This window comes from Coptis chinensis, chromosome 9, assembly GCF_015680905.1.
Source record: "Coptis chinensis isolate HL-2020 chromosome 9, ASM1568090v1, whole genome shotgun sequence".
Taxonomy (NCBI): domain Eukaryota; kingdom Viridiplantae; phylum Streptophyta; class Magnoliopsida; order Ranunculales; family Ranunculaceae; genus Coptis; species Coptis chinensis.
In genome coordinates, this window is record NC_141464.1 from 52,124,958 (window position 1) to 52,151,374 (window position 26,417).

The following is a 26,417-nucleotide window of genomic DNA, read 5'->3' on the forward strand; positions in this document are numbered from 1 at the left end:
TATATATGATTTCTTATGATAAATATATACATGGTTTGTATAAGTTGATACTCACAAGGGATGAATGTACTCCTTGGTTGTGACTTTTCCTCGTTCTCATAAGTAGATGAGTGATACTAAAGTAAAAGTATATGACTTGTTTGATGTTATGGATATGAAGTGTGACGGTGAATAATACTAGTAAATGATTGTGAGTTCTATGTGACTGTGAATTGACTATAACTTGATATGTTATTACGAAACTATTAATGACTTGTGATAGTCTGAGATCTATGATTATGCACGCAGAAACTTTATGACGTAATGATGTCATATGAATGACTACCCTTGGTATAGGTATTATGATAAGTGGTATTCCCCGAATATGCGGGACGAACCAGGTCATATCAATTAGACTTAAATGTCTTAAATGAGGTTTGGTTATGAATGGAATTTTGATTGGCTGAGATAAATCATTTTATTGTGATGTCTAACTCTGTTTTGCAGGAGGGTAGGATCTATTAATCTTTTCTGCAGGGATGTAAATATCCTACCATAAGACGACGTGTTGGCTTAAAGGTAAGGTATACCAAACTCATTTTTAATTAGGTTATCATATGTGCAGTTAATAAATGGAATGTAGTGGTATTATATTGTTAGTTATTTTGAAAAGTGGGAATGACGAGTACTGTTATATGAGATTCTTGGAATTTGTATGTTGGGGGTGAAATCTTACTTGGGAAGAAACTACACGCCGTTTTTGGAAAACGGAACTATATTGTCTTCCAAGTTGAAATTGTTTGTAATGTTATATTTATTCATTTAAAATATTATTATATATATTTTGTTATTAGTCTACTCATACCAGCAAATTCAATTTGCTGACCCATGTTTGCTTTGTTTTGCAACGTGGGTGTGTTCTTAGGGAAACGAGAGATGGTGGAGTCTGATGGATAAGGAGACGTGATTTGGAGTTGCTCTTGGAGTCTTCTGGTTTAAGATTTTCTGAAGAGTTGGTTAGTTTCTTTATAGTTTAATAATGTGATTTAAGGATTTTTCCTTTTCGTTTCTTTTGATTTCAGTTTTTGTATATATGGTGTTTGATAACAGGGTTTTGGGTTTTGTTTCACCCCGGGTTTCAGATAATTAAATATAATTGTTTTAAATATTGTCTGGAAATTTGGGGTGTGACATACTTACTCTTGAATTCTCGAAGGTAGCTAATGGAATGCTTTCCTTTATTTTATATTCCATTGTAAATTATTTTAGTTTTTATTATTGCTTACATTGCAGTTTTTAGAAATTTACGTTGAATGAAATTGGTTGAAAAATCGGTAAAAATGTGCAAAATGAAATAAAATTTTATAGGTGTAAATTCTCCTACGGCATATCGTTGAGAATATTTTTGTTTATTCCTTCTCTTGGCGTTGAGGAGTGTTTTAACAGGAAGTGTGGTTGATAAACAATGAAGTGTCCATTGAGCATGAAGTGGAAAGGATGAGCACATGAAGGAAGTTTGCATGGACCTCATAAGTAAAAACAGAATTTCCGAAAGATTTACTATCAAACCACCAGCATTGGTGTTTATATCTATCAATTTTGGTAGCTAAATATGAATAAACCGTAGATTCCATTGCTTTAGCGTTTAAATTTTATCTTTTCTGAATGATGTAAGAAATAAATTCCGCAAGTATATTTGTTTCTTAAAAGTTCTTAAACATGGGTGATACTTATAGTAGAATGTCTTGATTCCTCTGTGAATTTTATTCAACACACACTCATAAGTCATATCAAGACTACTGATACAAGGTGAGAAATTCGCATTAGGACAACTGTGCATAGCACATTGCCTTGGCTCTCGATAATTTTCTTCTTAAACTTATTATCATTTTAAATGTGAGTTTAATTACAAAATTATTGTTATTATATTCTTGCTTGATTACGTATATTTTGTCTAAAAGGCGAATAGTGAAAAGAAGGGAAGGTGAAATCAGACGGGCTATACATGATCGAAAGTAACAGCCAGTGCTCTATTTTCTTATGCGGCCACTACCATGAAAGTCTCAGTCCGTACGCTAATGCTACTGTAGTTAATTATGATGACTCAACCCATCGGCCGTTCACTCAACGTGGCCATCTGAGATGTTTCAAAAACTATTGTGACATTTACGTATACAATTATTATATAGAAAAGTTCGTTCTTGCAATTGTTTATAAATTTTTGTGCCATTTATTTGATCATTGAAAAAGTTCAGCATGTAGTCAGAAAATTTAGTTGTATTTTGTAATATTTCACCATACACTCCATTAGTTATCAGCACATATTTATACAAGCAAGGTTGAACACTGTTCACCTTGCAAAAAACTAAGGGGTTCTATACTTCTATGATCATTATGATGTTTTAGTAACCCAGAGCATTTATGAAAAACTGAAAAAGCTAGGGCACTAGAGTGACGGCTCATAGAGCACAACAACTAGCAGGGAATGGGTCGGATATGGCCATATCCGAACCCGAATAATTTTACCATATCCGAATCCAAATCAAACTGAAATGTTCAACCTGAGCTGAACCCAAATCCAATTGGATACCACTAAATTTTTTAAAAAAACACTCAAAACTTGTATCTGAACCCTACTCGAATTTTAAAACGGATATGAAAATCAAACCGAACCCGACCGGATTCCCTGCCAACAACAACACAGAACACAGGTCACAGAGTACTATAGTAGGCCTTGAAGGCCGAGTATGGACCCTGGCCCAATGAAGAAGTTACCCACCAGGGTTTTAGCCTTACTTCACTCATCTAACGAACTACTTTAAAGAAGATGGTTTGGTGAACAGTGGTCTTTTCCTATAATACACATATACAGTTTCTATTATTACAATTATTATTAAAAAGTAGATATTTAATAAGCGGGTATATCGGGCCGGATAGGTTTGTTGGAGTTATCCCTCACATGAGGAGAGAAACAGAGCTGGAGAGAAACGGAGCTGATTCGGCGTTGATATGTCGAGGCTGGCCTTCTCGAGGAGGCGCACCTGCGCTCGTGCCTTTGAATCAGTCCAGTGTTCAGAGCGCGACCAATTCGCTTCGAGAGAGCGCACTGCGCGTGACTCCGATGTTTGAAGCGACCAGCGCCAAATAGAGCGCGCCCGCGCTCGATCTCCGATGTTTTGGTGCGACCTGCGCTCAAATGGGGAGCACCCGCGCCCATGTCTAATTTTCGTGGGCTTCGCTACAGTAACCGCGAAATTTGGTTTTTGGAGATAAAAACCAAAATCAAGGTTTTGAAAAACCTAAGACTAAAACCAGACCAAAAACAAAGAGAGAGAAACCCAATCTTGAAAGCTATCAAGATTGAGAGATAACATTTACAGAGATACAACCCTGTAAAGAGATAAGAGTGATCTAGTAAGGTGAGAGACTGAAAGGAGAGATTGTAATCTTCCTTCCCACTTTATAAAGAACTGGCTCTTGTGGAAGTAGGCATTATTGGCCGAACCACGGTAAATCTTTGTGTTGTGGTTTGCTTTTACTGCTTTACATTATTATTTGTTGTTGATAATTGTTTAGCGAGTTGGGCATGTTAGTATAGGCTGTAGTTGATATTTAGATTTTGTCCGGAGTTGATTTGTGTCCATATACAAGTTATCTGTGTAGTGGGGGAATCGATTGGTATTGGTATAATCCCCAACAAGTGGTATCAGAGCCTTGGTTAGAATAGCCTAAGGGATGTTATCCGAATCTTGGTCAGAAGGTGTTTGACGAAATTCCTGAGAGAAGATTTGAGGTTAAATAACTTGTAGAGATGGACCATTCCGTGAACACTCGTATGATGAGTCTGAATAGGAAGAACTACACCATCTGGAAAGCCAAGATGGAAGACTTGCTATACTGCAAGGACTTGGCACTTCCCATTGAGAATAAGAGAGTAAAACCAGAAAAGACTGATGAGGCTGAGTGGAAAAAGCTTGATAGAAAAGCGATTGGATACATTCGACAGTGGATTGACGACAATGTCTTTCACCATGTGTCCCAAGAGACTACAACCTTCAGTCTGTGGAAGAAACTCGAAGACCTGTATGAGAGGAAGTCGAGTGCAAACAAAGTGCTAGTAGTTAAGAAGTTTGCAGACACGAAGTACCAAGAAGGCTCTTTAATGTCTGAGCATCTTAATGAAGTACAGAATATCATCAATCAGATGCATTTGATGAAGATCAATTTGGGAGACGAAGTTGAGGCTTTGTTTCTATTAGGCTCTCTACCCAAAAGTTGGGAGACATTAGCAGTTTCTTTACGGAGCGAGCCAAGGATGGAATTGTTACCATGGAGATGGCTACCACGTCTTTGTTGAATGAGGAGACTAGAAGGAGTGCAAAGCGGCTCCTCTCACTCGAGATCCTTTCACGAGAAACGGGAGAGAGGTAGAAACAGAAAACCATCTCGTTCTAGAGGTGATGACGTATAAATCTAGGGGTGAAGCTAGAACTCCTAAGTCGAGAGGCAATGTTACTATTGTGCCACCAAAGGCCACTTCGGATATGAGTCAATTAACAATCGAAGAGGGATGAGAAGAATAACCGTGTACATGAAGACATGGTGCAAAGGAACGGAAACACAAAGTGAGATACTACCCCCACTAGTCGGCGACCTGAGTGGGAATTGTGTCGATTGTGGTGTGTCTTTGTCTTAGTACCTCATGTCGATACGAGTGGGTGATAGATACTGAGGAGCATCCTATCACGCCACACCACACAGGGGATTCTTCACTACCTACAGCTGTGGTGAATATGGTGAAGTAAGAATGGGTAACAGTGGAGTCTCGAAGATTATAGGCATTGGAGATGTTCATGTAGAAACCAATGTCGGCTACACCTTGACACTCAAAGATGTAAAACATGTCCCTGACATACGGTTAAGCCTAATTTCGGCTGGGAAATTAGATGACGATGGCTTTGTAAACTCGTTTGGTAACGGGGTATGGAAACTGAGCAGAGGTTCCATTGTAGCAGCCAAAGGAAAGAAAACTTGCTCTCTTTACAAAACACAAGCTAGTTTGTGTAAAGCAGAAGCAAATGCGGCAGAAGAAGAAGCTTCATTATCTGAACTGTGGCACAAGAGACTGTGTCACATGGGCATAAAAGGGATGGAAGTTCTTGCTAAGCAAAAGGCCGTGCCAGACATTAAAGGTACACATTTAAATACATGTACTCATTGTTTGGTAGGAAAGCAACACAGGGTGTCTTTCCAAAGATTCCCGTCTCACAGAAAGGACATTGTCCTTGAACTAGTGCACACAGACTTATGTGGTCCTATGAGAGTAAAGTCCCACCAGGGAGCTTCATATTTCTTGACATTCATTGATGATGCGTCAAGAAAGATATGGGCCTATAGTCTGAAGACCAAGGATGAAGTACTTGGCGTGTTTGAGAAATTCCACAGCATGGTGGAAAGAGAGACTGGGAAGTTGTTAAAGTGTATTCGCTTAGATAATGGGGGTGAGTACATTGGGCCATTTGAAGAGTATTGCCAGAGTGATGGGATTCGTCATGAGCAGACCGTTCCCAAGACACCGCAACAGAATGGAATAGCAGAGAGAATGAACCGTACCATTGTAGAGAGGATGAGATGCATGCTATCTCACTCTAAGCTACCTAGAAGCTCTTGGGGTAGAAGCAATGCGCATGATCGTGCATGTGATAAACCCGTCGCCCGGCAAAGCCTCTGAATAGTGATTATCCAGAGAAAGTATGGTCAGGCAAAGATGTTGATTATGGATACTTGAGGGTATTTGGGTGCAGGGCATTTGTGCATATTCCGAAGGATGAGAGATCCAAGCTTGATGACAAAGCCAAGCAGTGCATTTTTCTGGGTTATGGAGATGAAAAGTTTGGTTACAAACTCTATGATCCGATTAACAAGAAGGTAATCCGAAGTCGAGATGTTGTGTTCTTAGAAGACCAAACCATAGCAGACTTTGAGGAGAGTGAGAAGCTATAGGCTTTCACCAATGATCTTGTTGATTCAGAACCAGAAGTTCCTACTATGGAACGTGCAGAAGGCATTGAGAATGCAGAGAACCATGAGTTTGAAGCTCATGATGAGAATCCTATTGCTCATGATGTGATAGAACCTATTGGTATAGAAGATGCAGATGAGATGCATGAACCACCACCAGAGCAAGCAGAAGTGCATCCTCCTGAGGCACCAGCAGATGGGGCAAGGAGGTCTGACAGAGGGAGACTAGCTTCAACCAGGTATCCACCACACACGTACGTGCTACTATTGGATGGTATAGAACCTATGTACTATCAAGAGGCACTTGAAGGTACAGACAAAGAAAAGTGGTTGAAGGCCATGCATGATGAGATGGATTCTTTGCATAAGAATCACACTTATGAAGTTAGTTAGAGAAACCCACAGGAGAAAAAAATTCTCAAGAATAAGTGGATATACAAAGTCAAGCATGAGGAGAACAATCCTCACCCAAGGCATAAAGCTCGCCTTGTTGTGAAGGGGATTCGGTCAAAGGAAAGGGATTGACTTTGATGAGATTTTCTCCCTGTAGTGAAGATGACTTCTATCCGGTGGTATTGGGTATGGCCGCAAGTATGAACCTAGAGGTTGAAGCAGCTAGATGTTAAGACAGCTTTTCTTCATGGAGACCTTGAAGAAGATGTCTACATGGACCAACCCGAGGGTTTTGAGGTCAAAGGCAAGGAGCACCTAGTATGCAAGTCGATAAAAAGCTTGTATGGGTTGAAGCAAGCACCGGTGACAATTGGTACATAAAATTTGACTCCTTTATGGCGGAAGCAAGGATACAAGAAGTCCGCTTCCAATCATTGTGCATTTGTTCGAGATTTCCGGATGGGGATTTCATAGTGCTATTGCTGTATGTGGATGATATGTTGATAGTTGGCCCAAACATCAACAAGATATCCAAGTGAAGAAAGACTTGAGTAAGTCCTTTGAGATGAAGGATTTGGGTCAAGCAAAGCAAATACTTGGGATCGGGATCACTCGTGACGTAAAGAGTGGGAAGTTGTGGCTTTCTTAAGAAAGCTACATTGAGAAGGTGTTGAAGAGATTCAACTTAGATCAAGCGAAGCCAGTAAGTTGTCCACTTGGTGGCTAGTTCCGCATGACCAAAGAGATGTGTCCTAAGGGTGAGCATGAGCAGAGTCAGATGGAAAAGATTCCTTATGCATCCAAGCATTAAGGGCGTTTGATGTATGCCATGGTGTGTACTAGATCGGATATTGCTTTCGCCGTTAGGGTTGTAAGCAGATTTCTGTCAAATCCGGGTAAGGAGCATTGGGAAGGTGTTAAGTGGATATTGAGATATCTCAAAGGCACTTCCAAATTGTGTTTGTGTTTTGGTGGAAGTAAGCCCTTACTTGAATGCTGCTAATCGATGCGCATATGGCGGTGATGTTGACTCGATGAAGTCTACCTCCGGTTATCTGGTTACTTTTGCAGGAGGAGCAGTTTCTTGGCAATCTAAGTTGCAAAAGTGTGTTGCTCTCTCCACTACAGAAGCCGAGTATATTGCAGCCACTGAGTATTGCAAAGAGATGCTATGGATGAAGAGGTTCTTCGACGAACTAGGGCTAAAGCAGAAACAGTTTGTAGTTTTATGTGACAGTCAGAGCACCATCCACTTGAGCAAGAATCCGAGTTTTCATTCTAGATCCAAGCACATACATGTGCGTTATCATTGGATTAGAGAAGTACTCGAAGACAAGCAGTTACGTATTGAGAAGATCCATACCGACAAGAACGGGTCGGATATGATGACCAAAGTCTTACCGAAAGGTAAGTTTGATATTAGTTGTGCTACCGCCGGAATGGTAGCAGACTCCTCCTGTTGATTTGGAAATTGCATGGAGGTATTCCCCTCACTGTTCGGGAAGGGGATATTGTTGGAGTTATCCCTCACATGAGGAGAGAAACAGAGCTGGAGAGAAACGGAGCTGATTCGGCGTTGGATATGTCAAAGCACGCCTACGCTCTGAGGAGGCGCACCTGCACTCGTGCCTTTGAATCAGTCCAGTGTTCAGAGCTCGACCCGCACTCAGAGAGAGCGCACCTGCGCTCGTGACTCTAGTGTTTGGGCGTGACCCGTACTCAAATGGGGCGCACCCGCGCTCAGTCTTCAGTGTTTTGGCACGACCAGCGCTTAACGCACCCGCGCCCAGGTCTAATTTTTCGTGGGCTTCGCTACAGTAACCGGGAAATTTGGTTTTTGGAGATAAAAACCAAAATCAAGGTTTTGAAAAACCTAAGACTAAGAACCAGACCAAAAACAAAGAGAGAGAAACCCAATCTTGAAAGCTATCAAGATTGAGAGATAACCTTTACAGAGATACAACCCTGTAAAGAGATAAGAGTGATCTAGTAAGGTGAGAGACTGAAAGGAGATATTGTAATCTTCATTCCCACTTTATAAAGAACTGGCTCTTGTGGAAGTAGGCATCATTGGCCGAACCACGGTAAATCTTTGTGTTGTCGGTTTGCTTTTACTGCTTTATATTATTATTTGTTGTTGATAGTTGTTTAGCGAGTTGGGCATGTTAGTATAGGCTGTAGTTGATATTTAGATTTTGTCCAGAGTTGATTTGTGTCCATATACAAGTTATCTGTGTAGTGGGGAAATCGATTGGTATTGGTATAATCCCCAACAAGGTTGACAGCCGAAAATCTAACAGCAACCTTACAGCCGAAACTCACCGTTGGATCATCCAATCTAAATTAGAAATCAAATGCCCAAATATTGCCTTAACTAAATAGAGAAGGGGTATTTCGGTAAGTTACTTTCTTTCTTTCCCAATTTTCATTTCTATTTTGCGATCAAAACCCTTATCTTCTTGCTCTTTCTCTCTCCAAAAACCGAAAATTTCCATTTTAACTATCAAAAATCAAAATCAAACCGAACCCAAAACAAACGCCTCTCTCCCAACAAACTATTCTATTTCACGTACCCAAATTTGAAATCAAAAGATCCCGAAACCCCATATTTTCGATTTTCAGCACCCAAATTTGAAGAACCCATTTTCAATTTGTGAACACTGAAGGAGACATTATGGAGGAGGAGGATAAAGATGGTAACAAAGACGAAGATGAGAAGACAATGAAGAGGAAGGTATGGACGAAGACTGATAATAATTATGGTGTGCTTAAATGGTATATCTCAAAGTTTACATTTTTGAGCCCTGGAACTCTACTCTGTAAACCTGACAGTTTCATCAAATTGTGTATTCTAACAATGCAACCGTTTTAGGACATCGCTTAGAAAAGAGAATATTCCCAAGAAGAGGTTCTTCAAACTGTGGTATCCGAGGGTTTGATGACAAAGATGGTTGTAGGTAATGTGGTAAGATTAGGAGTATGCAATCAAAGGTATCATCATCATGAGATTCCTGAACTGTTGAAGGCATACTAACAAAAGATGTGTACTCAAGGTTTCAGTATTGGGTCCAAAGATTGATGTAAGATTAAGAAAAGGTTACATCAAGATTAAGATTGATGTTAGATGTGTACTCAAGGTTTCAGTATTTGGTCCAAAAAGGGTGGTGCCCACGGCAAAGCCGTGGGTTATGCTTATTTTGACGTTTCAATCAAATATGTCCATGTCCATGTCTTTCCGACTTTGTTACCCACTTTTCCAGTTCATTGACGTATGCCAACTTCATTGACATACACATCATATGCTAAGTTCATTGACATATGCATTAGCAAACTGTACTACATCAACTATGAACACTGAATGTTCATAGCTCATACTCTTGTTGGACTATGAACATTCAGTGTTCATACTCCTAGTGGACTATGAACATGAACACTGAATGTTCGTACTCTTGTTGGACTATAAACATTCAGTGTTCATACATTATGAACACTGAATGTTCATACTCTTGTTGGACTATGAACATTCAATGTTCCAACAAGAGTATGAACATTTAGTGTTCATAGTCCACTAGGAGTATGAACACTAAATGTTCATGGGTCAATTTGAGATACCCCCCTGTTATCTCTTCCACCTTATTACCTTCAGATACTGCTTCAAACACTTCACCATCCCCAATTGAAAATCTTTTAGGAGGCACAACAACAAATTACACAAATAAATTCAAAAACCCAGTATCATCAACATTAGAATCCTTCACAAACATCATACAATCACTATCATTCTTTATACTTAGTATATCCCCATTTAAGCAATATATTGGGTCACCACCAATCTCAAGTTCATAACGAAATGGGTTCGGGACAAGCGTAAGAATCAATGCATTCAATCGAACCAAGCACAAATTTTTTGCATCAACATTAAAAATTCAATAATCAGACCCATTAATATAATCTTTAGCAGTAGTCACTATAGTCAATGAATTTTCCCCCATGGTGCACCCTCATTTGTATCTTGGGCAATGGAGTTTCAACAATTCAATTCAACTCAAAGATCTAGTTTATCATTTCCCATCTCAATCATAATTAAAACAAACATCCACATCACAAGTTCAAAAGAAAACAAGATATGTATTCTACGAACAAAAACTATTTCTATCTACTCTCTTAATAATCATTATCCTTAACTCGCTTTGCATCAAGATTCTTAACTCGACAGAAACTCAAAAAACTCGGGATGAACTCAAAACTCGACGGACTTCAAATTTGCATCAAGATCCTTAATAATAGACCATGAAAATGCAATCAATAACCAAAAATACTTACATTTCACAGATTACATATTCTTTTTCTCTGGACAATTTCTCGAGTCATGGTTAGCAATCTTTCCACAGTTTTTACACATTCTTCCTAGATTGTTTAGGGCTATCTCCCTAGGGGATTTAAATCTCTCCGCGTTATTCTTTCTCCCTTTTGTTTGAGAAATGTTAGGATTCAAAATCAATATCTGAAATAAAGATTTAAAAGTCAAAATGAAATAAATATTAATATCAAATTAAACGTTAAACCTATATCAAATTAAACATTAAAATCAATTAACCTGTGAGGTATTAATCGAAGGCTCTTCAACCGAGGCTCTTTTATTATCTCATGACTCCTTCCGAAGTTTCATTCAACTTTGAAACTCCAATAGCCATTTCACCCATCTTTTCTATAAAATATGAATAAGCCTGAACAGTATTCCCTGCATCGTAAGCCACTTGAGAAGCAACCTTAATACAATGAGCCACTCTCAAAGGTTCATGGTTTTCATGGCCGACCACTAATCCAATATCAAACTCCGCTCTATACGTGTTTGCCTTTTGCATCCACCGCTTCAAAAGAAAATGCATTAGAATCTCTTCGATCTCGTAACGCTGAAAAAGCTTTAACATGTGACCACAAAGTAACCCCATAAACTGAAAATGCTTACATTCACAGTCTCCCTCTAAGGTTCTTCTATTGAAACATATTTTCCAAACGGACTTCTTCTGCGGGTCTCTAAATTTCACTATGTAGCTTCCGGTTTCATTGTTGACAATCTCGTCCCCATCAAATTTGTACTCCGTCTTTGCCTTTTCTAATTGCTCCTTAAATTTATTGAATGGATTAATTATATAGACCTTCGCAGCATGCATAAGGAGAAAAGCATCTTTAGGCACAATTCGTGAACTATGCTCGGTGCGGTAATCAGAATCTCTTTCATTCCTAGTAATCAAAGCCAAAGACCTCTCATTACCATGTACAAACTCCATCAGCCTAGTTATCGAATTTACGAATTGGTCATAATGAGAATTCATCAATTCACTTCTCCCAGTTGTATGCATACCGGCAAAAAATGTGTCACTGAGATAACAAGGCACCCATTTCTCCCGTATATTATACATTTCTGTCAACCAATGATTTTCAGACAAACTTATTATTCTCTATTATTGTATACCATCTTCTTTCAAAATCACTAATCCTATACGGGAAAGAAATAGTGTTATTCAAGTCAGTTACCAGTGTCTCAATTTTAGTAAATGACAGCTTCTCTTGAAATCTTTGCATAATATGCCAAAGACAGTAACGATGACGAGTATCAGGGAACACTTTGGCAATAGCTGCAATCATCGCTCTATCCTGGTCAGTGATGATTGCCGTTGGCGCATGACCACCCATGGCTGCAAGCCAGACCTTAAACAGCCATATGAATGTATCTTCTGTCTCATCAAGTAACAATGCACAACCAAACTGAATCTACTACATATGATGGTTGACTCCAGTAAAAAGGGCAAAAGGCATAGAGTATGCATTGGTGCGATATGTGGTATCAAAAGAGACAACATCCCTGAAATACTCATACTGCACTCGAGACCTCCCATCAACCCAGAAAAAGTTTACTGCAATCCCATTTTGATCTAGATTAATGGCGTAGTAGAACTTGGGATTCTCGGCACTCTTCTGCATAAAATAGTTAAGCACGACAGTTGCATCACCTTCTTTAGGCATTTTTCTGGTCGAACCATAATGATGGTTCCAGCAATCCCTCTTTGTAAACCCAAGTTCTTCCCCAATAAAAACAGTTGCAACTTTGCCGACTGGTAAACCATTTTCACCAAAAATTTCAGTCAACTTCTTCGCCGCTTCAGGCATATTTTTGTTTGATCTCATGCAATTTCTCTTTACTGGACTAACCAAACCGTGGCTATGGTCATTTTCAGCACAACTTACATAGTATATATCTTCATGTTTTCTTTTCGTAACACGCAATCTAGCAGGGTAACTACACCTGATAGTGCTAGTATTTCAAGAAACACCCACTTCTCCCACTTCTCTCTTGTTATGGAGCCCTTCACGAGAGCAAACCATTAAACAACCCGTAGCCAAATCCACACCGCTTTTTTTCAAATCCGTCGACCGAACACGAGTCTCAAATCCCTCTTGTTGACCATACTGTTTGTAGTAAGTCTTTGCGTCGTCAACACTACTAAAAACCATACCTACAAACGGAGCAACTAGTTTATGCATTTCTCTGTCCGGGGATTTATTGGAAGAAGACCCAACAACTACGTCTTCTTCTATACTAATAGCTATATTTTCTGCCATTAACTCCATTATACACGTATTTCGGTTTGATTAAATTATTTAATCAAAAGATTCAAATGTAAAATCAATTATTCACAAAGCTCTGTTAAAGTTGATTTTTAGAATTTCAATTTTGGGTTTGATTTTGGATTTGATTTCAGTAGTGAAGGAGAGAGTGAGAGTGCGCGAGAAGGTAAGAGTTTGTTTTGGGTTCGGTTTGATTTTGATTTTTGATAGTTTAAATGTAAATTTTCGGTTTTTGGAGAGAGAGAGCGAGAATGTAAGGGTTTTGATCTCAAAATAGAAATGAAAATTGGGAGAGAACGAAAGTAATTTATCGAAATACCCCTGTTCTATTTAGTTAAGGCAATATTTGGGCCTTTGATTTCTAATTTAGATTGGGTGATCCAACGGTGAGTTTCGGCTATAAGATTGCTGTCAGATTTTCGACTGTCAACCTATCCGGCCCATTTAATAAGATATGTTATGTAAAGGTAAGACTGGCATTTGACTGATAAATTTTAGACGCTTCTCTCTTGATTTAGCACATTGTCCCTATATTATCAACAAATTACAAAACTGCCATCTAACTATTTTAATTTACAAAACAGCTCATATACTTTACTTAAATTACATAACAGTCCATCCCTATACTTTACCATAAATTATATAATATTCCCTTTAATTTGTCGAAATTACAAATAAGTCCCTATATTGTAAGTTAGGAAACTTTTTTTTTTTTTTAATTTTTACAATAAGCACCAAATAAAGATGTAACGGCGCATCGGCGCCGTGCCAGAATGCTAGTCATTAATAATTTTTCCCCGCAAACAAAAAATAAAATGGCCATAGCTACCTCGTGCGCCAGATCATTTCTTCGCTCAACCACTTTCCGAACCGCATCAAAATCCGCACACTCTCCATTCCAACTTCTACTCAATACCCTCCCTATTAATTAACTCATTGTACTACTACTGCTACTGCTTCTGCATTGTTGACTTCCATGCTTTCTGTTTCTCGACCCGGTCTCGGTTGGCTTCCAGAAGGTACCTAAATGTAATGCTTTTACTATTCATTACTGTATCACAATTTAATCATGTCTAAATCACGTATTAGCAATACTTATAGAGGTGGTAACGATATTAAATTCGATCTGTAATAGTGTGGCACATCGTTATGATTTGACACTACTTTATTTAAGGATGTAAATGAAGCAGTTAGTATTACCTATGCTTCAGCCACAAACGAAATATAAGGTACTCTAGCTACTCACTTGGTAGAATGTGGCTGGAACCTATTTTGTTAAAGGTGGCATCGGGGCGGCAATTTTCAGTAAAAATAGTTGCAAGTCGTTGTCTAAGGCATTACTAACACCTTGACAACATAGTCTGGAACTAAGTTGCGATATTAGATTTTATCTTTCTGATAAGTAATGTGCATGGTCAGTATAAGCTAAGCTTATGCCGTAACTAAATGTCCATCATATAGAATTAATGCTTGTACAAAGATGTGAGAACAAATACCATCTCCTCCATGAGGGATTAACACTCATAACTATTTATCTTTGTTAAATATGTGGTAGTGTTGTGGATCCTCTTTCTATTCTCTCTATCTTGCTAGAATAAGAACACCTTGCATCTTCAGAAGTCATGCGTGCAATGGAATTGGAATTTTGGAACCAAACAATACTACTACATAAACTTGAATGTATGTCAGATCTCACTTTTGTGTGAAGGTTAGATTAATGTAGAACTAGGTATACCATTCTACATTAGTAAAGATCAGAAACAGAGCAATATACAACTGAGCCAGTTCTGACTTATGCTTAATCTTATCGCATCTGTTTATTGTTTTTCTTGCTTTTGAGAGATTGTAGGAAGTGTGGCTGATAAGTGAAATGTTTAGGTGCATGAAGTAGAAGGGATGGACATATGGAAGAAGTTTGCATGCATTAACACTCGTGACTCATAAAGATTAAGAGTTGTACCTGATAACAGAAGTTTATTTACAACTGTCATAAATGAGATGCATACTGGAAACTTTTTTTAATCAATTTTTTGGGAATTCTTATATGATCAATGTAGTTGTTTTCTTGATCAATGTTCTTGTTTTCTTGATGAGATTGTTCGTCAAATTCATCAACTATGGAGAGATTTGCAAGGTGGAGTTGACTAGTTTTGGCTATGAATGTTTTCTAGTCAAGTTCGTGGTGCCATGAATGTCTCTGTGTTGTTCTTTTGGGCTTAAGATTGAGTGCCCAATTATCAGTTTTATAGACCTACCAAAATCAGTTTTGGAATAGTAGCTTTCTTATTGAATATCACAGCACTGTTGGTCTCCAATTCAAGCAAGGAATGAAAGCTTAATGCCTAGAGGAGAGGAAGGAGTGAAGTACAACTCAACAAGTGGAAGCATTTGTAACCATAAATCAAGCTAATCTTGTATTCTAATATCTGGAATCGCTTGAGTTCTTATTTTTTATGCTGAGTTCTTATCAAGGCAGTATAACACATCTGGAGCTTCTTTCAGTCTATTAGACTGAAACTAGAGTTCATAGACAACACAGTTTGGGAGTTTGGGTTAGTATGATAACTTTCTAAGAAACTGCATGATAATGAATGACATTGGTCAAAATCATCTTAGCCAAGTAGTTCATAATATTTTTCCCGAAAAAAAAATGAAAAACAAAAGTAGTAAATGTTTTTAAAATCAAATAGTTTTTAGATAAACATTTATGAAAGAAATGATACCAAACAACCAAATACAAATTAATTATTGATTTAATCAAAAATAGAAAGAGAACTTACCAAAAACCAAAAAAAATAAAATATGGCAACTCATTTCAAAATGAAAGCTTCATACTTTTTGGTTTCTCATTTTTTAAGTTTTTTTTTTTTTAATGAATAATTATCTTATTTTGAGAATGAGATAATGGTTTCTAAAAAAATTGACCAAACAATTTTTTTTTATATCCAAAATCAATTATGGAACTCATAATAAATTATTTCTCCTATAATGAATTATCATAATGATTGCCAAAAGGGTCCATAAAATGATCCTTACCATAGCAACGCAATTATCATTAAGTCGCATGATTTTGACATGACTTTTTATTGGAATATAATTTCTGCAACAAGAACAAACAGTGAATATAAGAAGGCTGAGGCACGGATCAGTACGCTCTCTTTAAGATTGTTTCGCGTCTGTTCTTCTCTATATAGACAGACCACGTCAACCTCCAGGATACAACAGCCAATTGTTACTCTTCTTTGTTTACTGCACACAAACCAAAGAAGAAAATGAAGAATAACGAGACTGATCTTATGATTGCCCAAAAACGTAGTTTAGAAAGTAGTTTTGCAGATACTGTATTGGTTGCTGGTAGAGGAGTATATAATATAGAGACAAGAAACGTGGAGCACTAGTAGATCCGCTTTTGTAGGGAACTGCATCAATTTCCCTATAGAGATTGGAGTCTACTAGTCTACTACGTTTCTGTTTCCCAATCCATATCCAATTCTGTTTCTAACCCTATCAGGAAACAGGTTTAGCAAAAAAAAGATAGGGGATCAAAGAGCCCAAGTTCACCTCTTGTTTTATTCAAAATAACACAACAATCCCCCACTTATTTTTGATAAAAACAAAATATAAAATATATTTAAAGGCAATCAATATCAGTTTCAACATGTTATGCATAAATGAAGGTGTCCAAGACTTAAACATTTACGTAGTGAAAATTACTCAAAGTATAAGAGCTTTAAGTGGATAAGTCTTAAACTTAGGTCTTAAATATACAATAAGTTAAAATCATGCATAACACATCCAGTGTTCTACTTTCATGTCCTGCACATTAAAGGCCATGTGCTCTCTTTCTGGATTCGTGAATGATCTAGAAAATCAGCCCTCAATCTCATAGAAAGCGGCCTGTACTTTCACATTCACTAGGTGAGTCTATCAAGAGTGCTCCTGTAGCTATGCACTCCACCCATAAAGACCATATAACTTTATTAAGAGTTTTTCCATAAAACTCAACCTATGTATTCGCTTCAGGATATCATGCATTTTATTAATCAAGGATGGAATGATTAATAAACAACAATGCATGTCTCACAATCAACACTCTATGACTTGTTCTTCCCTTTGAACCTAGTTCTTGGGATCTCTAGTCCCTAGGTTGGGTTACCATCATAAATGTTCATATTTTAGTCCCATGCTAGTAGAGCAGTCCACATTGTATCTCTGGCCAAAGCTTTGGTTTGTGAATCTGCAAGGTTATCTTCAGATCTCACAAAATCAAAATAATATGGACTCTCCCAGTAATAGTTGTAATGCTATCAACAAAGTATCATTGTAACTAATACCGTCTATCTTAGACTAGTTTATGAGTAAGAAGGCCTTGTACTCAACTAGTTTCTCACTCGTACTAGCCAAAGCAATAATCTTAGACTCCATAGCATACTATACTATAATGGTATGTTTCTTGGACTTCCAAGATACAACACCTCCACGAATGCTAAACACATAGCCACTGGTGATCTCGGAGTCTTCTGAAAGAATGTTCCAATCTAAATCTATTGCCTGCTAGTGTACTTGCAAATAACACATACTGCATAGGCAATGTCAGGTCTTATACAATCTGTAGCATATCTCAAACTACCAATAATACTTGCATATTCCTTCTAATTCACAGGTTCACCATTATTCACAAATAATTTAACACAAGGATAAAAAAAAAAGTACTAACAGTCACACAATCGAAGTAGTTATACTTATTCAACACTTTTTCAATGTAGTGTGACTGATCCAACCATATGCCATCAGATGATCTTGTAATTTTGATTCCCAACATTACATCAGCCTCACCTAAGTCCTTCATATCAAAGTTAGAAGACAACAGGTTATTGGTCTCTTTCACAACATGTAAATTAGAACCAAAGATTAGTAGATTATCAACATATAAGTATATAATAACACACATCCCATCAGAATACTTATAATAAAAGTACTTGTCACTTTCATTTATCTTGAACCCACTGGTAATGATAAAGTTATCAAACTTCTCATGCCACTGTTTAGGTGCCTGTTTCAACCCATAAAGTGACTTAAGTAATATGCATACCTTTTTACCATTACCTGGTTCCATGTAACTTGTTCGCTGATCCATGTAAATCTCCTATTCTAAATCCCCGTTTAGAAAGGTTGTCTTAACATCCATCTGATTAATAACAAGATTGTGAACAGCATCAACATAAAATAATACTCGATCTAATGGATGTTATCCGTGTAACAGGTGAGTATGTGTCAAAGAAATCAAAGTTCTCTCTCTGTCTAAAGTCCTTGATAACAAGCCTTGTTTTAAACTTGTCCACTGAACCATCAGTTTTAAACTTCCTTCTTAAAACCCATTTAATTCTTATAGTTTTACAACTAATAAGCAAATCAACAAGTTTCCAAGTTTTGTTTTCCATGAGAGAATCAATCTCACTTGAATGACTTCTCTCAAAAACTCAAAATCAAAAGATGTGAGAGCTTCTTTAATGGAGGAGGGATCTCCTTCAAAAGTACAGTGACAAAGTCGGGTCCCAATACCTTAGTGACCCTAAGCTCTTTTATATCTTCTAGGTTCATCTTCTGTGTCCATGATCCTATCTTGCAATCTAGATATGTCAGTGTCAGAAACATCAATATTAGGGGCCTTGGAGGATAATACCCCTACTAGCACCCCCACTATTTCTAGATAAATATGGAAATCTATCTTCAAGAAACTCAGCATAAGATGATAAACAAAAACATTACTCTTCATATCTAGAAAAACGTAGGCATTGCTATCCATAGCATAGCCTTAAAAGACAGACTCAGAAGCCTTACTCTCAAGCTTTGAGATTTTAGGATCATGTTTCTTTACAAAAGCCAGACATCTGCATGTTCTGAAGTAACTCAAATTAGGCTTCATGTTCTTCCATAGCTCATAAAGTGTAACATTTGTATTAGAATTAGCAATTCTATCCAACACATATATAGCATACAATCAAAACAGCTTCATCCATAAATTTGAGGGTGCTCCAGAACTAAGCAACATAGCAACAATTAATCCATTTAAGTGTTATATTCTTACGTTCGTCTACTCAATTCATTTCAAGTGAAAAAGGAGTTGTCATTTCATGAATAATACCATGTGATTGCAAGAAAAAGATTAAATCAACATAACCATATTCAGTCCCTCAATTACTTTGAATTATTTTAATGTTCCTATCATGCTGATTTTGAACCTCAAGTACATAAGCTTTAAAAGCATAAAAAAACACCACTTTTTATCTTCAGCAAATAAATATATGTAAATTTCGAGCAATCATCAATGAACGTAATAAAATATCTTTTACCACCTCTAGTCATAACACCTTCAAGCTCACATATATCAGTGTATACCAAGTCTAGAAGACTTGCACTTCTTTCAATTGACTTGTGACGATTCTTTGTGATTTTGGCCTTAGCGCAAGATTCACCGTGTACAAAATCATCATCATCCAAATTAAGAATTAAACCAAGTATGCTCATGTTCTTAACATATTTCGTGTTAATATTGTAGGAACCGTTATTTCAAAATGAATATTTCTACAAACCGTGAAAACCACGCACAGCGGAATTAATGGTTCTCACGATTTTGGATTGGAAAACATACCTATAAATCAGCTTCTTGATAACTCTGAGAATCCAAGCTTTATGAAATCAACAACCTCTTGATCTTCTGTTGTATTCCTATGCATAGAGTAGACGTTGTGTGGGCAACGATCTACCAACCTCTCCTTTCTCACTTGGCCTCTATCACTCACAAAATTGGATCCATAACATGGCGTACATTAAGCTTCCTACAGCCGAAGCATAAGAACCGCTTTCAAGTCTTCTATCTCTTTTGGTGTCTTGGGACACATATCCTTTGATAGAGGAACTCCATGCCTGAAAGGCAAGAAACCTTTCTTGGAGTTTTGCATGTTAGAACGAGTCAACAAAGTATCAATATAGGTAGCCTGAGATAAGCACAGCATCCTTTTCTTGTGATCTCTTATAATTTTGATCCCAAAAATGTGACCCGCTTCTCCCAAGTCCTTCATATCAAATTGCTTTGATAACCACACCCTTATGTCTGACAACACTTTCACATTATTTTCAATAAGTAAGATGTCATCTACATAAAGCACAAGAAATACCACTACGTTTCCATCGAATTTCTTGTACAAAACAAGATGCTCTTGACCTTTCTCAATGAATCCTTCTGGTTGCTCTATATAGATGGTTTCCTCAAGACTTCCATTAAGGAATAAAGCTGTCTTGACATCTATTTTATAGACCCACTTGCATCCAATGGGTTTTACACTATTGGGTGGCTCTACAAGCTCCCAGATCTGATTAAAATCCATAGATTCCATCTCAGAATTCATTGCCTTTTGCCAAGATTCTACATCTCTATCTTGGAGTGCTTCATTGTAGGTCCAGGGATTAGGATCTTGGTTATCAGTGGTTATGTCTAAAGACATTCCCAAGCCAATCCACCTATCAGGTTGTCTAACAACCCTCCCACTACAACGAAGCACCTCTTATTCTTGTATGTCATTGGTGACACGTTGTGGTTCCTATTCTTGTACAATTGGTACTGAAGTAGTTTTAATGTCTCTCCTCTCAATACTTCTAGAATAATACTACTCGGGGTAATAATTTAATGCAATGTGGGTGGAATAAGATTAATGATGTATAAATTGCCTTCTAATGCACCAGAACAGATAAAATGTTTATTTTTCTTAATGACCATCTTGTCATTAAAAAGAAACAGGATACCCATCCTTCATTAACATAGAAACTGAAATCAAGTTCTTTCTAAAATTAGGCACATAAAGACAATTCTTTAACACCATAGTCTTATTTCTACCAAAAGATAAACAAACATCTCCCACTGCAACAACTACTACTTTCGTAGCATCCCCTAAGATAAGGCAATCTCTCTAGCACTAAGTTTTCTAGTTTCTTGGAACCTCTGCAATGAAATGCAGACATGGTTAGTGGCTTCCATATCTACACACCAGGTACTGGTAGATAACACTGCTAAGCATGTTAAACGACTAGTGCATGAGACATACCTCCATTATTCTCTTTGTTGAGAAGAAGACAATCTAGCTTCCAGTGTCCTGACTGCTTGCACTTGTAGCACTTGCCCTTAGGCTTTTGCACAGCTCCTTGAGGTCCCATGCCCTTCTTTGTCATGTTCCTATGCTTCTGAACATAATTCTTCTTCTTACCGCCATTAGGCGTAGAAGTAGAAACCTTCTCAGTAGCATAAACCTGAACAAACTATGCTTAAAGAGACTTTCAGCTGACTGAAGTTCTGTCATAAGTTCCGCCAAAGAATACAACCTTTTGTTCATGTTGTAGTTAAGGCGGAATGGTTCAAATTTTTCAGGTAGCGTCATGAGAATGATATCGACCTGCGTTTCTGCATCGATATCAGCTCCAAGGATCTCCAACTCATTCAAATAAGCCATCATCCTGAGTATATGATCCCTTACAGGAGTCCCTTCAGTCATAGTTGCGGTCATCAAGTTTTTCATGGCAGTTTGCCTAGCAGCCCTATTCTGGTGTCCGAAGAGTTCCTTGAGATTGAGCATCATATCATAAGTCGTGGTCATGGCCTGATGTTTATGTTGCAGCACACCTGACATAGATGCCAGAATGTAACACCGCGACATCTTATCTGCCTTGTTCCACTTCTTATATGCTGTTTTCTCCTCTTCTCCAGCATTATCGTTAGGCTTAGGTGGGCATTCCTCATTGAGTACAAATTTGTACTCTTCAGCAGTCAACACGATATCCAAGTTACGTTTCCAGTCTATGTAATTAGGGCCAAGAAGTTTATTTTCTTTAAGAATAGTTGCTAGTGGATTGAAAGTAACCATTTTGAAAACCTGAGAATCACATAAAATAACTATTATATAGGGCAAAAACTTCTTGAGTTAATAACAAAAATTAATTAATTAATCAACCCGTCAGCACCCTCCACACCGAGAAGTAGTAAGCCACGATAGTGTGGACGTTTACCATTCTACATTCGTGGAAATACTTTTGAAGTTAACTTAAAAATCAATTAATTAACCCGTCAGCACCTTACACACCGAGATGTAGTAAGCCACAATAGTGTGGACGTTTACCATATCTTCATTCGTGTAGAAAGGTTTTTCCTATTAGTTCTACTTCTCGTCAACTTAACAGCACACCACTCGTTAGAGTGGACACATGCCATCTAGACAAGTAAAACTAAAATGCTGACCTTCTTTAATCCTACAAATAATAGCAGTGACTTCGATGGGGAGGATACCATTACTTGCATCTAAGTGTATACCATTACTCAACTTCTTAATCCATTAGTTGTAATGAATCCCTTCAGATGGAGAAGTGAATCCATACATTAATAACTTCATATAGTTGTCCTTTAGAAGTTTGTTCGGGTAATCCGAAATTAGACTCATCCGATATGGAGGAAGACACTAAAACCAACGCGCAAGTATAATTACATTACCAACAAACCAGTAATGGAGACCGTGGGATTTATACGAAACAAATTCCTGCTCCCACTTAGTTATTTAGAACTGAGGATCTTTCTGTTTACTGGTCAGGTCTATGTCCATATTATCTATTATTCTAGTGGCCTTAGTTTTTAACAAACATCCATAAATAAAAACATGCATATAGAATAAGCAAATATGAACAATAAAATGGAAAATAAATTCCCAACTGTTATGGCCCATATTCATTGCTCCATCCTGTTATGGCCGATTTTTTTTAAGAAATCGTGGCTTGTTTCCTTCACTGGAAACCTCACGAAATCATCGCATAGACCCCCGAACAGCAAACAGATTTCATCTCACTAAGAAAAAAAAAAAATTTTCGTTGTGGAAGGGCGCGACCACGCTCCAAAATATGCTCGCATAAGACGCTGCGGGCGCTCTCATCTTCCAGCGATCGCAGACGACCAGCTCCATTTTTGCCTCAGATAAGGCGCTGGCGTGGTCACTTCCAATTTCTCTCTTTCTGGCGTTAAAGTGACCAAGGCCCCTTATGCTCAGATAAGGCACGCGGGCTCACTTCCAGCGCTTCAAATACGACCAGCTCCACGAAAAAAAAAACTCAGTTTTTCAGATCTCGACCAATCCAATCCTTGATCTTTTGATCTTTTGATCTCACAATAGATTACATCAATGATAAAAAACAACAACACGATACATACCGTGATTTAAATTACATCCATTGATAATCAAAAACTGTAAAACCAATCAATTTTTCATAAAAACAAAAATCGACCCATTTCTTTCCAAAAATCATTCTGACCATAACAGTTGGTCTAGATGCCTGCAAAACCATGTTAGAACAGTTCTACATCTACCAACAAATCTACATGCTCCGATACCAATTATAGGAACCGTTATTTCAGAATGAATATTTCTACAAATCGTGAAAACCACGCGCAGCGGAATTAATGGTTCTCACGATTTTGGATTGGATTCCTCGTAAACATGAAAGTTTGAAGCTATCTCTTGTAGAACCATTCCACCTGATAACTGTTGGATAATTGCTTGGTGAAGAAGTCTGAAACCATTTGAAGTACTTGCTATAATTATATTTCATGTTACTGCTCAAACTGGGGATTATCTTTGGTTCAATAGTCATGTTTGTTTAGTTTTTAAAATCTCTAGTATTATACTAACACTATCTCTTGTGATGAAATAATAAAATCTCATGTGTTCTCCGATCAAGAGAAGATTTTTGGAACTAGGATATTTGTATTGCTGCATTCTTCATATTTTTGGGCGACAAGGGTTTGTTGTGCGTGCTAGTCCCAGTGGTTTCCAGATTTTAATCTTCAAATGCAAAACTTGCCACAACATGGTGAAATCGGCCGGTACAAAAATATATGATTATAGTAAATGATATTGGAGTCTCTTGGTTGCTAATGTTTGAAGAACATTTTAGTTACAACATGGTTTCCCATGGGAATTATTTATTAACATGTGAATCAAAGAATTATGTGTAAATGTGTAAAATTCGCTTATCCTTTACATAACCAAAATGATTTGATTGATAGTATTGATTGGACTTCTTATGTGAAGTTGCCTACATATATATCTAGTTCTTTCATTGAATTGAACGAACTAGCTAGATTCAAGTCAAATGTAGTTCCGTAGAGATTGAACTTGGAGAAGTTTCCATGGTGGTGGAGAATGGAGAAGATGTCTCCTCCTTTTGCCCTTGGAACTCCACTTGTCCTTTGTAGCTCTGATCCCTTGGATGACCTTTAGTGCTCCATTGGTAGCTATATTAAATGACATTAAGTGCTCCATTGATAAGGTGATCGACCTTTGGTGCTCCATGTATAACTCATGCATTTTGGCCGGGTTACCCCGTTGCTATGATCTAATACGTATGTATACGTTAATTAATCAACGACAACGACGCATATCAAGAATATATTGGTGATCAATATATGTGCCTTACACTATGTACATTTTTTTTTTCCTTTTTCACTTTAACATTTGCTATGTGCTACACTTTAACATAGAAACTCATTACATTACACCTCTTATGTGAAGTTTAGTATAGAGCAGAATCCCGATCAACTTACCAGTTTGTATTTATAATGATTGGCACTTAATTAACTCATTTTGTGTGTGTGTGTGTGTGTGTGTGTGTGTTTTTTTTGGAACCTATTTGATATATTTATCCAAATAATATGGTATAAAAAATGTAGTAAATGGAACCTATTTCATATATTTATCCAAATATTTCGTGTTTTAGGTACTTAATAGCCACATAATAAAATAAAGAGGTTTTCTTCCATGCTTTTGAATTGGATCAAAGGCTTTGGATTGGACCTTATTGAATTAAGTCAATTGGGGTGACTTTGGATTGGATCAAAGGCTTTTGGAAAAAAATTCAATTTTTTTTGGAACTCAAAATCCTTCCTATTCATATTTACAAATGAATTTGAAAATTTTGAAATTCGGAAAATAATTATAAATTTTGGCATTGGAAAAAATTTGGACAACAAATCCAAAAAGTCGGAAAACCCTTTTTTTCGCGACAATTTTGTAAATGTTAATGCAATTCATTCATCAACCATTTTGAACTTGTTAATGCATTGATATATTTATCCAAATATTATGGTATAAAAAATGTAGTAAATGGAACCTATTTCATATATTTATCCAAATATTTCGTGTTTTAGGTACTTAATAGCCACATAATAAAATAAAGAGGTTTTCTTCCATGCTTTTGAATTGGATCAAAGGCTTTGGATTGGACCTTATTAAATTAAGTCAATTGGGGTGACTTTGGATTGGATCAAAGGCTTTTGGAAAAAAAATCAATTTTTTTTGGAACTCAAAATCCTTCCTATTCATATTTACAAATGAATTTGAAAATTTTGAAATTCGGAAAATAATTATAAATTTTGGCATTGGAAAAAATTTGGACAACAAATCCAAAAAGTCGGAAAACCCTTTTTTTCGCGACAATTTTGTAAATGTTAATGCAATTCATTCATCAACCATTTTGAACTTGTTAATGCATTGATATATTTATCCAAATATTATGGTATAAAAAATGTAGTAAATGGAACCTATTTCATATATTTATCCAAATATTTCGTGTTTTAGGTACTTAATAGCCACATAATAAAATAAAGAGGTTTTCTTCCATGCTTTTGAATTGGATCAAAGGCTTTGGATTGGACCTTATTAAATTAAGTCAATTGGGGTGACTTTGGATTGGATCAAAGGCTTTTGGAAAAAAAATCAATTTTTTTTGGAACTCAAAATCCTTCCTATTCATATTTACAAATGAATTTGAAAATTTTGAAATTCGGAAAATAATTATAAATTTTGGCATTGGAAAAAATTTGGACAACAAATCAAAAATTTTTTTTTTTTTTTTGTAAATGTTAATGCAATTCATTCATCAACCATTTTGAACTTGTTAATGCATTGATTCAGTAAGCATTTTTAACATGTTAATGACGCTTCTTTCACTCGCTCTCTTCATTTCCAATCAAACAAAAAGATATGTTAATTCATTTTTGTCCAAAACAAGTACAATTCAAGTAACGTTCCAAACATGTTAATGAAGTAATAACTTAAACATAACACGAAATGCTGGCCAAACTAGACTTAGTTAATATCATGGATTTTGATTTAGTTGTAAACTATATGTAATTATGATTTAGTGTTAGTACTAGTCTTTTCACCCGTGCGGTGCACGGACAAGTCTATTTGGATTAGCAGAGTAAACATTTACGTAAGCACAGAAGAGTAATAGGCGTATATAGTATTATTGATTAATTATTGAAAAGATATATATAGTATTGATTGAAATGAAGACAATGG

General features: G+C 36.9%; 1 long non-coding RNA gene across 1 annotated transcript; it reads left to right on the forward strand.

Moving 5' to 3' along the window:
• The first annotated feature begins 13,762 nt into the window (after positions 1 to 13,762).
• LOC147476596 (uncharacterized) lies at positions 13,763 to 15,508 on the forward strand. The gene is made up of 2 exons (XR_015208207.1): positions 13,763 to 14,042; positions 14,866 to 15,508. It is a non-coding gene; the product is annotated as an uncharacterized LOC147476596 (long non-coding RNA).
• Positions 15,509 to 26,417: the final 10,909 nt, after the last annotated feature.